Source organism: Macaca nemestrina, chromosome 13 (genome assembly GCF_043159975.1).
Source record: "Macaca nemestrina isolate mMacNem1 chromosome 13, mMacNem.hap1, whole genome shotgun sequence".
In the NCBI taxonomy this organism is placed as follows: domain Eukaryota; kingdom Metazoa; phylum Chordata; class Mammalia; order Primates; family Cercopithecidae; genus Macaca; species Macaca nemestrina.
Genome location: NC_092137.1, coordinates 8,544,279 through 8,558,446, shown reverse-complemented (window position 1 = coordinate 8,558,446; position 14,168 = coordinate 8,544,279). Strand labels below are relative to the sequence as shown.

Below are 14,168 nucleotides of genomic sequence, written 5' to 3'. Positions count from 1 at the left end.
TCCTCCTACCTCAGCCTCCTGAGTAGCTGGGTAGCCAGGCAGGTGCACACCACAATGCCTGGCTACTTTTGAAGTTTTTGTAGAGATGGGCTTTCACATGTCACCCAGGCTGTTCTTGAACTCCTGAGCTCAAGAGATCCACACGCTCAGCTTCCCAAAGTGTTGAGATTACAGACATGAGCCACTGTGCCTGGCCTCATTTATTTATTTTTAAAATGAAGGATCCAGGAGTAAAATTTCGGCCACTGAACAGAAGAACCTGCTGAAAGGAAACGCTCTTGATTTTCATTGTTTGTCTGTTTGTTCGCACTATCTGCTGCGCTTTTGTTTGATTTTTAACTGTAGTTATCCTGACTTCAGATTTTTCCAGGTGATTTTATTGGGGTGGGGACTTGAAGAAGGCTTGTCTCAAATCACCTGTCCTTGAAGTAGTCAGTAAGGTCAGTGCTGTGGGCTCAGCCAGTTCTGAAGTTGGAGGAACCTGGGCGTTCCCACTGCCCAGGTAATATATCTGTTTCTCACTTTTTCAAAATCACCTGCACTTAGACACGTGAAGCAAAGCTTCGCTTTTATGGGCTTATTTTTAAAGGGGACGTGCTGTTGTGTGCCAGATCATAGCCACCTTTGAATCTTTGGGTTGTATCTACAAGTAGCTTGCACACCTCTTGCTAAATGTTTTCCTGTTGGCAGAAGCCTTTCAGTGTGTTGAAAGACTTTCACAAGAGCTCTGGCCCATCTCTCTCACGGTCCTTCTGTATTTTATTGGCTGCTTTTGCTGATAAGAAATGCCTATGTGATTTGGGTTGAAACTGCATCAGGAAAAAGTCAAAGTACTAAGTCCAGAGAGAGCCTCTTTATTTATTTTTTTAAAAAGTATGTGTTGGTCTCTACAACCCAGATATTCTTTCTCCTCCTCACCTCAGCAATTTGTTCACGGAGTACATTACTCAGAGTGAGGTGGCCAAACTCACTCATTTGCCTGGGTAGTGCTGGTTTACAGTGAGTTGTCCAGGTCCTGTAAGTAGTAACTTCTCCTTTTGCTCTCAAAAATGACCTCGTGTGGACAATACACGATATGGCCATCATACTTAAAGTCCCTCCCCCACCCCTCACAGTCTCTGCACATTGCATTGACACCACATTTTTTGAAAATGCACCTTTACCTCTGGCTGGTCCTGTGTGTGAAAACAATTCTGTTCATTTCGAAGCTGTCCATGGTATAGTGGCCATGGTTTTAACCCTTGGCTTCTTTAGAAAAAACCCAAATGTACCTGGTTCCTCTTGACCAGTTTTCAACTGCAAACTGAGAGGAGGGAGGCATGCTTTCCTGAATTCTCGTACCCTTCAGTGCTGAGGCAAGGGGAGTACAAATGGTCTTTAAAGAAACAGTTTAGGCTGGACGCGGGGGCTCATGCCTATAATTCCAGCATTTTGGGAGGCTGAGGCAGGTGGATCGCTTGAGGTCAGGAGTTTGAGACCAGCCTGGGCAACCTGGTGAAACTCTGTCTCTACTAATAATACAAAAATTAGCTGAGCGTGGTGGTGTGCCTGTAGTCCCAGCTACTTGGGAGGCTGAGGCATGAGAATTGCTTGAACCAGGGAGGCAGATGGCAGTGAGCTGAGATGGCACCACTGCACTCCAGCCTGGGCAGCAGAGAGAGACTGTGTCTCCAAAACAAAACAAAAAGAAAGAAAGAAAGAAAGAAAGAAAGAAAGAAAGAAAGGAAAGGAAAAGAAACAGTTGAGAAGTTTGAAACCACCTTGACGTTCGGGTGTGCTGGGGCAGCCCGCAAGGAGCATCGGTGTGGCGCCATGCAGTTATTTGGGAGCCTGTTGTCTTATCCTGCCGTCTGTTGCAGTTTTATAATGCCATTTCCCCAGATTCCTTCAGGAATGTTTCCTCACAAAGGCCTGCTTTTGCAATGCCCCAGGGAGTGGTTCTGTCTCATTTTCCTGCTCTTTTTCTTGCTCAGCGCTTAATGAACTTTTCTTGGCTGTTTCAACGGCAAGCATTTAAAGTGTGCTGGTGACTGTTGGTTGGCTTTCTCTGTGCTAAACTGGACCATTCAGTGGCAATTATAGTTCTTCATCATCATGAGAAATTTGAGGGAAAGGCGAACCTTCCAAAAGTCTCTCAATGCAGCAGTAAGTGAGTCTGGCAGAAAAAGGAAGGGGAAAAAAGCCCCCAAGGTCCATTCTCTTCTCCTAAGACAGATTGGGGCATATATACTGGAAAGCCCTATGGAAATAAAGCCAAAAGGAAAAAGAGATGCCACACTGATGTCTCCCTTCGCTTGTGTTGTTTGTATGACACAATCGGCACGTGGCCCATTCCTTCGCAGGTTAATAAATCATTAACAGAATGCGGCGTTAGACCGGGCAGTGCCCAGAGACTCCTAGGCAAATATGACATCATTCCTAACTTTAGGAAACTCTGAGATTAGTGGGAAGCCCAGCAATAAGCTGATGCCTAGGGAATAATGTCCCAAGTGGGGAGACAGACGTGAAGTGCCGCGAAGGCACCGAGGCCACCGTCTCCACCTGGGAAGGGCCCGGAAGCAGACAATCCAGCAGGGAGCAAGCTAGCTGGGTACACGGCAAGCACGGCCTGTCTTCAAGGGTGCCATGTCAAGGGAATGAGAAATATTAATAGTTCAGAATGGCCAGAGGAACGGTTCTTTCAGGACCCCAAGTGGCAGGTTCATTCATTCATCCATTCTAGTTATTCGTGGAGAACCCATGCTTTACTAAACGTGAGGCCGACATTTATGGAGGCCTGGCTAGAAAAGCAGGAGAGACCGGGAGGGCCTCGGGTGCCGACCGCAGCACAGGCCTTATCCGGAAAGCCATGGAGAGCCAGGGAGGCTCCAACCAGGACTTGGACATGATCAGACGTGTGTGTTGGCCATCGTGTGCAAGACATGCTGGGGACCCCAGCCTGGGGGCACCAGGGCTGGGCAGGTGAGAAAGAGTCCCCAGATGGTATTCCCAGATGGGAAGGGGAAGGAGATTTTCCGGCCAAGGGGTTCTAGTAAATCAGATCTATTTGTTGGATGAAACGAGAGGGCGAGTCAATGCTGGCATCTGACTTCTCTTTTGTGGAAGAACTGGGTGCTGACGTCATCCCCGAGATCAAGGAAGAAGGAGGCACGGTTGAGGAAAGACAATTAATTTGAGGAGTCTGAAGAGTCAGAGGTGTTTGTTGTAACTTTGGGGTGGTGCCCATAAGGCTGTCAGACTTCTAGGGCAGGCCATGGGGAAAGAGAAGAGAGCTGCAGACGCGGATGTGGGGGTATGGTGAAGTCGTGGGTGTGGTGGAGATCATGTAGTTACAAAATGATCATTAACTATAACAAAAGTTCCTGAGAGCTGGCCCTGGGCTAAATCCTGTATGAAGCGCTACTCCATGGACTCTTCAGTGGGACCCTATGAGATTCTGGTTTTAATGGTCTCCATTTTACAGAGGACGAATTTGAGATAGAGCAGTTCAAGCAGTTGCCTGAGGTTGCACAGCCTGTTAAGGAGAGCAGTGGCTGGGACACAGTGTGGGTCATTTATAGGAGGACCGAGGGAGGGAGGTTGAGAAGCCTGTAACTGAACTGAAAGTCACGGGGGGGTTGTGGTACAGGAGCCACTGGGCTGGGTCAGCCTCTGTTTTGCCCGGTGCTCTCCCAGAATTCCGGGTCTCACTGCTGCCCCAGTTAACTGCTGCACTTTTCTGCAGGGCAAGGAGCTGTATCTCAAAGAGATGCGTCTCATAAGAGAGCGCAGGCCATACTGCCTGCAGGCTGTGAGCCTCCCCCTTCAAACCTCCAGGAAAGGGAAGAAAGCTCTACACCTGGCATTGTTACCTTTTCAGACTCCCAAGAGTAGAGCCAAAGCTAACCTCCCATCTTGGCAAGTTGAAGCCCTACTCACCTTGGAAGGCTCACTGTGAATGGCAACTTCTCCTGGAAGCCCTCCAGATCCTCCCCTGGACGGGGTCTCTCACTCACGGTGCTTTGCACAGGCAAATATCTTATTACCATGCAATCTTTTCCATAGTTGTTTGTGTTTGTGTCTTGAAGTCCTGGAGGGCTGGAACTCTATCTATTAATATTTGTGTGCCTTGCATGTAGAAGGTGCTTCATAAATGGTTGCATTAGTAGGTGCTTAATAAGTGGATTTGAATGAAGGGAGAGAAGGTCCTGGAACCTTTTTTCTCCTCTAATTTTCTCTGTTTTGGGGTGAATTTGCAGCTAAGCTATCCTTGTAGTCTGTCCTGATATTTCTTTGTTTCTCTGTAGTCCCATGGTTGATTATTTCTTCCCCATACATGCTTTTATAGGTCTGACCTATATTAGAATTAGCAGTCTCTGGTCTCTGAGTCCTTGAGGGCTGGGTTTCTAACCATCTGTAAGTGCCAAGGCCAGTGCCAGGTCTTTAGTCAAGGTTAATAGATGGCAGCCGGTGAGATGGAATTCCAGCCTCCTGGGAGCCCCTCTCTAACCATCCTCTGTTCCATCCCCAGCCCACACCCCCTTCTCCCTGGGCCAATCAGCTACACTATGTCATCCCATCCTAATGAGGGGAGCAGGTGGCCCAGCCATGCTCCGGGTCCCTTCTGTGCTTCTCCTTGGTCTTCCCAGCCACTGCTGATCCAGACCCAGGCTCACACATGATGTTACGATGATATGGGCTTCAGCTTTGATCAAAGCTGAAAACTGCAGCTGAGACCTAGGCTGGCTGATAAATTAGCAAAGACTGATTTCAGCCAGTTGGGCCAGAGTCTGCAAATAAGTGGTGCCAAGAGCTGTTGGCATAGTTCTAAGTCAGGCCTTTCTAAACTATTCCTTAAAGAATGCCACATCACGGAGGAGGAAACTGGTGGTGTATTGCAGATGCAGGATGGTATCGAAAGGGCCCCCTATAACCAAGAGGCCAGCAGTTCCCTTTGTCCCTGTTGATTTTTTGCCAGCTTACTCATACGTTCTCAGCAAAGTGGAGGAGAATGTCATAGAAGAGAAAAAGACAGAGAGGGCCTGCATGTTTCTGTTATTTCCAGTGTAAACATTACAAGCAAGCTCATTAGGGTAATATTTTCAGTGTAAAGATATAGCTCTACTGGACACAATGTAAGAATATTTTGCTCATGGAATTTTCACTTAACAATAGGGAAAAAATTTGTTTTCACCCAGGCAGCCTTGGCTCCAAGTATGGATTTGATAAGTATTTCCCCAAATGCCACCAGGTCTGAAGTACGCAGCTGCTATGGAAATTTCAGAACTCTCAAAAGAGCCCCAAACGTATTTTTAAAAACCACCCAATCACATATTTAAATTGCGCTTTCTATTGTTGCTAACAACATTTGGGTATTAGAGCGACCTCAGAGATCTTGTCTGAGAAATCTTACACATTCATTTAGCTGTTGGACTTTCTGTGCTTTCATTTAGCGTCATGGCGAAAGGCAAGGAGTCAGTCTGGCGACTTTCACATCCTATTCATTAGAAGTTTTACTTTCTGGCCGTAAGACGTTGATGTTTAGGTTTTCAGAAGAGTAAGATCATCTTGAATATGAAACTCTCTTATCTTTGTGTCATTTTTCTTGAAGTCTCACCCACCTGTCTCTCAATCTCATGTCAAAAGTCATCCCATGTCTCTTCCCTGTTGTCTGATGTGATTTCTGGTTCAGTTTAATGAAGTTGCAAGAAAGCACATCATCGAGATGAAAGGAGGCTGTGTTTTCTACTGTGTGACAGTGTCATCGACTCATCCTAGCGATGCCGCTCACCGCAGGGCTGGAGAGCAGTTGATTGGCTCGAAGAAGAGGGCACATGGATTTATGTAAACCACTTGTGACCATGTTCGGGACTTTTGCAGGGCCTTAAAATTCTCTCACAAATGACTCAGCTTTCTTCACAGCTGTATTTTTTAAAGCATTTTTTCCCCATTCAGGTTTGATAATTTTCTCTCTCAGTTCCTTCTGGTTAATCTATTATCTTCAAAATGTAAAACTACCATGCCCATTTTAAAAATAATTTACATGCTGAAGTGTGTGTGTGTGTGTTTTTTTTTTTTTTTCCAGACAACTTTCTCCTACCCTTTTTAAAGATGATATCTAGCAGGGAAAAATCATGCTGACTTCTTAAAGTCTATTCTGGGATTTATTGACAATTTGTTCACATACATTAAAGGTTATATTAGAAACTTCCCAAGTACTCACATTAACCAATGAATATAGCATATTGAAGATAACTTGGACATCACTGTGGGATATAAACAAGGGGTCTCATTGCTTTATAGTCTATGTATGTATACCCATTACAGCTTGGTATAGAGTAGGATTGAAAAACAGAGTAAGAATAACTTTGCTAGTCGGGTGCAGTGGCTCACACCTGTAATCCTAGCACTTTGAGAGGCTGAGGCGGGCAGATCACCTGAGGTCAGGAGTTTGAGACCAGCCTGGTCAATATGGCAAAACCCCATCTCTACTAAACATACAAAAACATTGGCCGGGCATGGTGGCACATGCCTGTAATCCCAGCTATTTGGGAGGCTGAGGAAGGAGAATCGCTTGAACCCAGGAGGTGGAGGTTGCAGTGAGCCGAGATTGCGCCACTGCACCCTAGCCTGCGCAATGGGAGCAATACTCCAACTAAAAAATAAAATAAATTAAAATAAATATATATAAATAATAAAAAATAACTTTTTGCTATAAATCTTTCTGGAACTCTAGTGTCACACAGCATTTTGGCTCAGTTTTACCTGTTCCAATCACTTGAATTGACATTGTCATTGAGATCTTTATTTAATAAAACCGTACAAATCAGATTCAGCTTTCTTTTGAGAATTGAAGCAGGCATTGGGAAGTATACAGTATTAGACAGGGTTCTCTAAGAGAAACGTAACCTATAGGACATATAGAGATAGACACTTGGGGAGGTTCACAATGTTAATGGCTCCCAGGGTCGTGGAGGTCCAGACGTTTCACGATCTGCCATTTACAAGCTGGAGAGCCATGAAAGCTGGTGGGGAATTTAGTGCAAGTCTGAAGGCCAGAGAATGAGAAGTGCCAGTGTCAGGGGGTGAGAGAAGAAGGATGTTCCAGCTCAAGCAGAGGGAGTGAACTCACCCTTCCTTCACCTTTTACTCTATTCATTGGACAGATGATGACACTCACATTGATGAGGGTTGGTGTTCCTTACTCAGTACACTGATTCAAATGCTAATCCGTTCTGGAAACGCTGTCCCAGGCACCCCAGAAATAGTTTTACCAACTATCTGGGCATCTCGTAGTCCAGTCAAGTTGAGACATGAAACTAATGATCATGTGTAACTTTGGTTAGACTGGGAGGCTGCAGAATCCGAAGCTCATAAAGTTCCTACCTTGAGGCCCAGGAAGTACTTTTAGTAAATTGCTGGTTACAGAGAAACCTGGAGGTAGAGTGATGATTTTGGACACAACTTTGTATGCTCTGGGTCTGCCTGAGAACTGAAATACTTTAAGAAAGATCAGGAAGTAATTTAGTTGCTCTGTGGATGACTTTGTCCAGTGTATTGAATAGGAATGAAAACCTCTGGTGAATGGAAAGGCTGGCTTGGTTTTCGTGCTGTTTCCATGCTGCTCTGCTTCCTGAGGGGCAGTTTAGAAGTCCAAGAGGGCTGTGTCCTCACATGGCCAGGGAGGCAGAGCACCAAGCTGAGGCTCTCTGTGGTTCGGATCTGCTACCAATTGCGTGTCATTTTAAATCGGTTCTTTTGTGTAAGGATTTAGAAATGAGCTTTATTTTTAAAATTAATTCATGTGTGTGTTGAGGGTGGACAGTGGTAATGGCATCCTTTTAACTGGGATTTTTTAAAGCATAATTTTTAAATAAAATATTTTCTAATTTGGAGCAAGGATTCCTTTACTGGGGATTTTAGCTTTGTCTTTTTTTCCCCCCGAGATGGAGTCTTGCTCTGTCACCCAGGCTGGAGTGCAATGGTGCAATCTCGGCTTACTGCAACAAGTGCCTCCCAGGTTCAAGTTATTCTCCTGCCTCAGCCTCCCAAGTAGCTGTGATTACAGGCGGATGCCACCACTCCTGGCTAGTTTTTTTGTATTTTAGTAGAAATGGGGTTTCACCGTGTTCCCTGGGGCTGGTTTTGAACTCCTGAGCTCAGACAATCCACCTGCCTTGGCCTCCCAGAGTGCTAGGATTACAGGCAGGAGCCACCATGCATGGCCCGAGGATTTTAGCTTCTTACATAAACCAATAACTATGTTATCTTACTAATAGGCCATATTTAAGTGTTCTTACCACAAAAATGAGAAGTATGTGAGTTCTTACCACAAAAATGAGAAGAATTGCATATGTTAACTAGCTCAACTTAGCCATTTTACAATATATACATATGATGTTGTGAAAAATATAAATAAAATATAAATATAAGGCATAGACAATTTTGATTTGTCAGTTAAAAAAACAGACCCTAAAGTGTATTGCTTAGGTCAATTCTCTAATAAAATCTAGGTGGGACCAAATTTAGCAAGACCATAGGACGCCTGGATGCCAGCTTGTCTCAGATGTGCGCGAGAAGCCTGCCTGCTTCTAAAAAGAAACTTTCAGGAAATGGACTCCTTTTCCTGCTTCCTTATGTGGCGAATTCTCCCATATGCCTCACTTAATGAAACCAAATCAATTTATCTTCTTCCTTTAGTGAAGAAGCAATAAGCCTTATGAAATATATGTATGTATATATTTCTTTTGTTTGTTTTTTGAGACACAGTCTCGCTCCGTCACCCAGGCTGGAGTGCAGTGGTGTGATCTTGGCTCACTGCAACCTCCACCTCCCGGGTTCAAATGATTTTTGTGCCTCAGCTTCCCTAGTAGCTGGGATTACAGGCATGTACCACCATGCCCAGCTAAATTTTCTTGGCATTTTTTTTTTTTTTTTTTGAGATGGAGTCTTGCTCTGTCGCCCAGGCTGGGGTGCAGTGGCTGGATCTCGGCTCACTGCAAGCTCCGCCTCCCAGGTTTATGCCATTCTCCTGCCTCAGCCTCCCGAGTAGCTGGGACTACAGGTGCCCGCCACCTCGCCCGGCTAGTTTTTTGTATTGTTTAGTAGAGATGGGGTTTCACTGTGTTAGCCAGGATGGTCTTGATCTCCTGACCTCGTGATCCACCCGTCTCAGCCTCCCAAAGTGCTGGGATTATAGGCTTGAGCCACCGCGCCCGGCCTTTCTTGGCATTTTTAGTAGAGAAGGGGTTTCACCATGTTGCCCAGGCTGGACTTGAACTCCTGGCCTCAAGTGATCCTCCTGCCTTGGTCTCCCAAAGTGCTGGCATTACAGACATGAGCCACTGCACTCAGACCATTCTTTCTTAATCCTAAACTCCCAGCACAGATTTAGCACATTGTCGAGGCTCACTGAATACTTGTTGAGTGAATGAAGGAAAGAGTTGAGTGAAACAGAAAGCAACATTGTTGGTTGGTTGATGTTTATTTATTTTGCCTCTTTCCACAAAGGCTTTGAGGTGAACTTCAACAAAGGATATAGAGACAATAAGCTTTATAAACATACAAGGCACTGGAAATAAAGGAGAAAGGAGGCAAAGCAAATATGACAACTGGAGGGGGTTAATTTATTTTTGCAGCTGAGTCAAAATGTATCTCTGAGCTTCCTACCAGCAAGGGCGAAAAGGAAAAGAGGACAGTTATGTAGTTTTTGTCAGCAGAAAAGAGAAAGTACACCTCTTTTTAGGGAAGATTATTCTCAGGCCTGAAGCTCTTAGTTTGACTATAAGCTAATACAAGAAGATGGGAATTAGTTTCTTTACATTGATGGTAAATACATGTGAATAAATTCATTAAGGTTTCTAAAATTGTGGAGGTTCACTCATGTTAGAAACAAGAGAAAACAGGCAACAGAATAAAAATAGGGGAGGAAAATATTTAAAAATTCAATGTGAGTAGCATTTGTAAAACAGAACAACTGTGCACGTCATTCCTACCAAGGAGACAGAACGAGATGGGAAGGCTGGGACAGATCCTTAGTCTGCCATTCAGTGCCTATGTCCCAGCCAGCCCAGCAAACCTGGTTACTGCTGCTCATGGATGGGGCTCTTTCCTTCACAGAGCCTGGTTTCTCCCTGTTCTCTGATTAAACTCTACCTACTCTTGTCTTACTGCCTTTCCCCAGACTGTGCTACCTGCCAATTCACTCCTGTCATTCTTCTCAGCAATTTGGTTACTGCTGCCCTTCAAGGCTAAGGCTCAGGTCCCATCTTACTTTTGTCATGTTTGCATCTCTGACCCCTTCTATTCCCAGTCATCTTGTCATTTCCATGCTCCGGGGTGGGCAGCACTCCGTGGACACCTGATCGTGGTCTGTTCTCTGTTGCTGCTTGCAAATTTTACCTTCACCTATCTATTGTTCAGCCCATTATAAGCCTAAGTTCCTCAAGGGTTAAGGCCTTACTTTACTTCATATGTTCACTTGCCAGCAACTGAGGGGCATGATGACATTGATAGATTAGAGGAATTGGAAGCTGACACCTGAGTGACCAGTTATTGGCTGTGTAGCCCTGCTCGAGTCAGGACCATAGTCAAGTGGCTATGGTCCCCACTTTATAAATGAAAAAATGACTTCAGTGCCCTTGAGAAGTAATTTCCTCATTTGTAAAGTGGGGACCATAGCCAACTCCTTGCCATTTACCTCCCTGTGACCCAGGGAGACAAGGAGGGCAGACCTCTGGAATTTCTCCAAATTGCACATGTACCAGAAATTTATCCAGCGTGGCGGCCGTAGGTGATATACAAAGAGGGAGGGAGTAGATGAGTGATGGTCAGCATATCTTTTCTATCTTGTCTGTTTTGACTTCTAATTGCCATGGAAAAGATAGTGGAGGTCAGAGGAGGAGAGATGAGTGTGTGAGGACAGGTGGAGAGAACAGGCAGAGAGGAAGGACTATCAGGTTGTTTTGGAATGTGGCCAGACAGGCATCCCAGAGCCTGGCTGGGTGGTGCTGGGGATGGGGAGAGCAGAGCTGGCTGGCATGTCAGGGCCAGCAGGGAGGGACAGGCCTTGGGGCAGGGCCTGGGAAGGCTTTGGGACTTCCCAAAGCCCCTCTTGAGACAGTGAGCTATGTGGCTCATGAGGCTGGAAGGACGGTAGACAGCTGAGCTTCACAGGACAATTTCAGAAACTGGGCAAGCACAGTGGCTCAAACACAAGTTAAAAAGAAAAAGAAAATAGTCCCTAATCAAAGACAATATTTTTAGGAGCCCTGGGGGGAACAGGCACATGCTGACCTTCACTGCCACACCTGCTTACACTGTTCCTCAGAAGGAGGAGGGTTAGGATAGAAAGTAATGATGGAAATCCTTAAGAAAGAAAAGGAAAGGGGAAAGTAAGAGGAATTGATAAAACCAGCAAAATCAGATCGGAAGAATAGATGCCGTTTTAGAACAATGGACAATGAGTGGTATGAATGCAGTGAATTTCTAGTGTGGAAATTAACTACAGGAGAGAGTTGATCTCCTTTTCTTCTTGTGGGCCAGCTTTCAGACATGATTGACCAAACTATGCAAAGCAGTCCTCAACAGACTGCCATTTCTCTTTCACACCGTGATTTTAATCGAAAGATGTACTCGTCCATTCTTGTCCTGCTCTAAAAAAGTACCTGAGACTTATAAAGAAGAGGATTAACTGGCTCACAGTTCTGCAGGTTGTGCAGGATGCGTAGTGGCTTCAGTCTCTGGGGAGGCTTCCACCGTGATTGAAAGTTTCCTGAAGCCGCCCCAGAAGCAGAAGCCACTCTGCATCCTGTACAGCCTCCAGAACTGTGAGCTACGTGGCTGGAGCAGAATGAATGGACAGAGAGGGGAGAGGTGCCACACACTTTTAAATAACCAGCTCTCTCGAGGGCTCTGTCATTAGAACAGCACCAAAGGGGGAAATCTGTCCCCTTGAGCCAATCACCTCCCACCAGGCCCCATCTGCTACACTGGGGATTACAGTTCCACATGAGATTTGGTGGTGACACAGACCTAAATCGTGTTCAAGGACCCAGACACATTGGTAGTGCGAAGCAGCTTTCCGAGTCCATGAACATTGTTAAACTTGTATGGTCTTCCCTTGAACAGTAATGCCCAGATCATTTATTTTTAACTGTTTAGGGCTGCAGTTACTTCGCCCTGTTGATTATTTCTTATGTTTTTCTTTTTCCCTCTTGAGTTCTATCATCAGGGGTGCCAGGTACCAGGGTTAAAGCAAGTCGCTCGCTGATTTTGGGTTGCTTCCAAAGCGACGAGCCAGGGTTGGTCTCCGTGGAAGGGCATGTGGTGTTTTGCATTAGATGCTCAATGACAAGTCAACAGTCATTGGCCATTTTATTTCTTTCCATCTACTCTAAGTAGATAATATCTGAACTGAAGGTCAGGGCAGAATGTGGATTAGAAAGGAACGTTGAGATCAAGTTTCCAACGGGTGGATGTGGAGCAGAGGCCCCAGATGTCTGCCCCCACCATTCTGGGACTTTGCTATAAACGGATTCAAAACTAGAGGCTGCCCATTCCGAAAACCTGCTGACGCTCCAGGGACTTCCAGGCAGCCATGCCATTTACCTCCAGGAGAAGAGTCGAGAGGCACGGGGAGCTGGTAGGATGATCCCTGGTGAATCGGTGCAATTATCATTGACGGTTGCCAGTTGGCACATGACCAGGCACCTGGGTGGAGAGGGCAGGTGGGGCAACATTTACTTTAATGAGCTTAAGCTTTTTAATGGTTTCTGAAAAATATATCAAATTGTGCCTGTGAGAGGCAGGGAAGAAGTGAACTGCATCATTCAGGGGACTCAGCTCCAGTGCCTCTTCCTGCAGAGCAAATGCGTCATGCTGGGGCCGAGGCCACCCCTCTCCAGCTGTGCTGCAGCTTCAGAGGTGCTCTCAGCCACTGGGAGCAGCCCACCTCACCTGGCCAGCTTGCCACAGGGGTTCTGGCATTGGGGTTGGGAGATGATTGCATTGTGGATGTTTTGTGGTTGCAAAAGACAATACCCTCCTCTTCGTACCAACACCTGGGGTCTGCACATTCTTTTTCACAGGAATGGCTGAGCTGCATGGTGTGAGACCCTCAGAGCCCCTGAGGCCCCGCCATGCCAGGCTGTGCATGAGGTGTACCTCTACGACAGAGAGGCCTACAAGGGGCCCTGTTAGGCTGTAGTTCTGGAGTCAAGCCATCGGGGCAGCCAGGGACCACTGCCTTCCAGGCCCCAATTCAGGAATGGTGCTGGGGAGGTTGTCTGCTTGCTTCCCCCCTGCAGGCCTGGTGCAGGGAGAGGCTGGCAGATACAGGGTGGGCATGCGCCAGGACCCTCAGGGGCCTTCCCCCTGTGTGCCTATGCTGGGATTGTTGCTGGAATTTTGAATTCTATGTGGCTGGGGGGTCCTTGCAACCATCATCCCTAGCAAGTGAATCCAACCCTCCTTAATGAGTGGCAAAGAATCACGCGGGTGACCGGGATAATCTGTTGGTGAACTGGGATGTGCCTGTCATTTGAAGTTTCACTGATGGCATCATTCAATGTTCCAGAAAGGGAAAGAAATAGCTCAAATCACAGGTACCAAAGTGAAAAATCAAGGTGCCTTGGCCTGTCCTTGCCCCTAATTGCTGAGCCACAGCTGTCCTCCCCAGCCTGAACCATCACCTTTTAGAATGGGCTTCCTGGGCAGTTGGGGTGAGGGGTGGGCTCAGGGCAGCTGTGTAGTAAAACCAAGCTCTGGGACTGTGTTTGGTTTGCCTCCTCCCATCTTCATTCTCAGCTCCTAATGGTCTCTCCTCTTCCCATCCTGGGCCTTTCACCTTCTGTCCGTGCCTCTGGAAACCAGTCTATTATAATGTGAGGGCTCTTAGGACAGCAGTGACTTCAAGGGTGCTGCAGCCTGGACTGGGAAAAGCGGACTCCCCCAGCCGAGCAATGCTTCTCCTTCCGCCAGCTCCGTCCTTGTATGACGTTACATGTCTGCGTTTGCCCAGGTCTTTCCTGTGACTGCCTGAGATAGTGTATGATTCAGTAGCAGAAACACTGCCTTTAAAACAAATTGTAATTTGCCTGCAGAACTTTGTAGGAGATGACCTTCGCAAGTAGCATTCGGTGAGTGCTGCCTTTGGAAGTTATTTTGTGGGGAGCTGATTCTGATGACTT

The 14,168-nt window shown here is 46.3% G+C and overlaps 2 long non-coding RNA genes across 2 annotated transcripts in view; one reads left to right on the top strand and one right to left on the bottom strand.

Moving 5' to 3' along the window:
* LOC139355339 (uncharacterized) overlaps nt 1-14,168 on the top strand; it is a 161,357-nt gene that overhangs the window by 120,757 nt on the left and 26,432 nt on the right. The window lies entirely within an intron of this gene.
* The window catches only part of LOC105486529 (uncharacterized), an 18,941-nt gene continuing 17,327 nt past the window's right edge, over nt 12,555-14,168 (bottom strand). Inside the window, exon 3 of the long non-coding RNA XR_011611435.1 lies at nt 12,555-12,690. This is a non-coding gene — a long non-coding RNA (uncharacterized lncRNA). The remainder of the gene's footprint in view (nt 12,691-14,168) is intronic.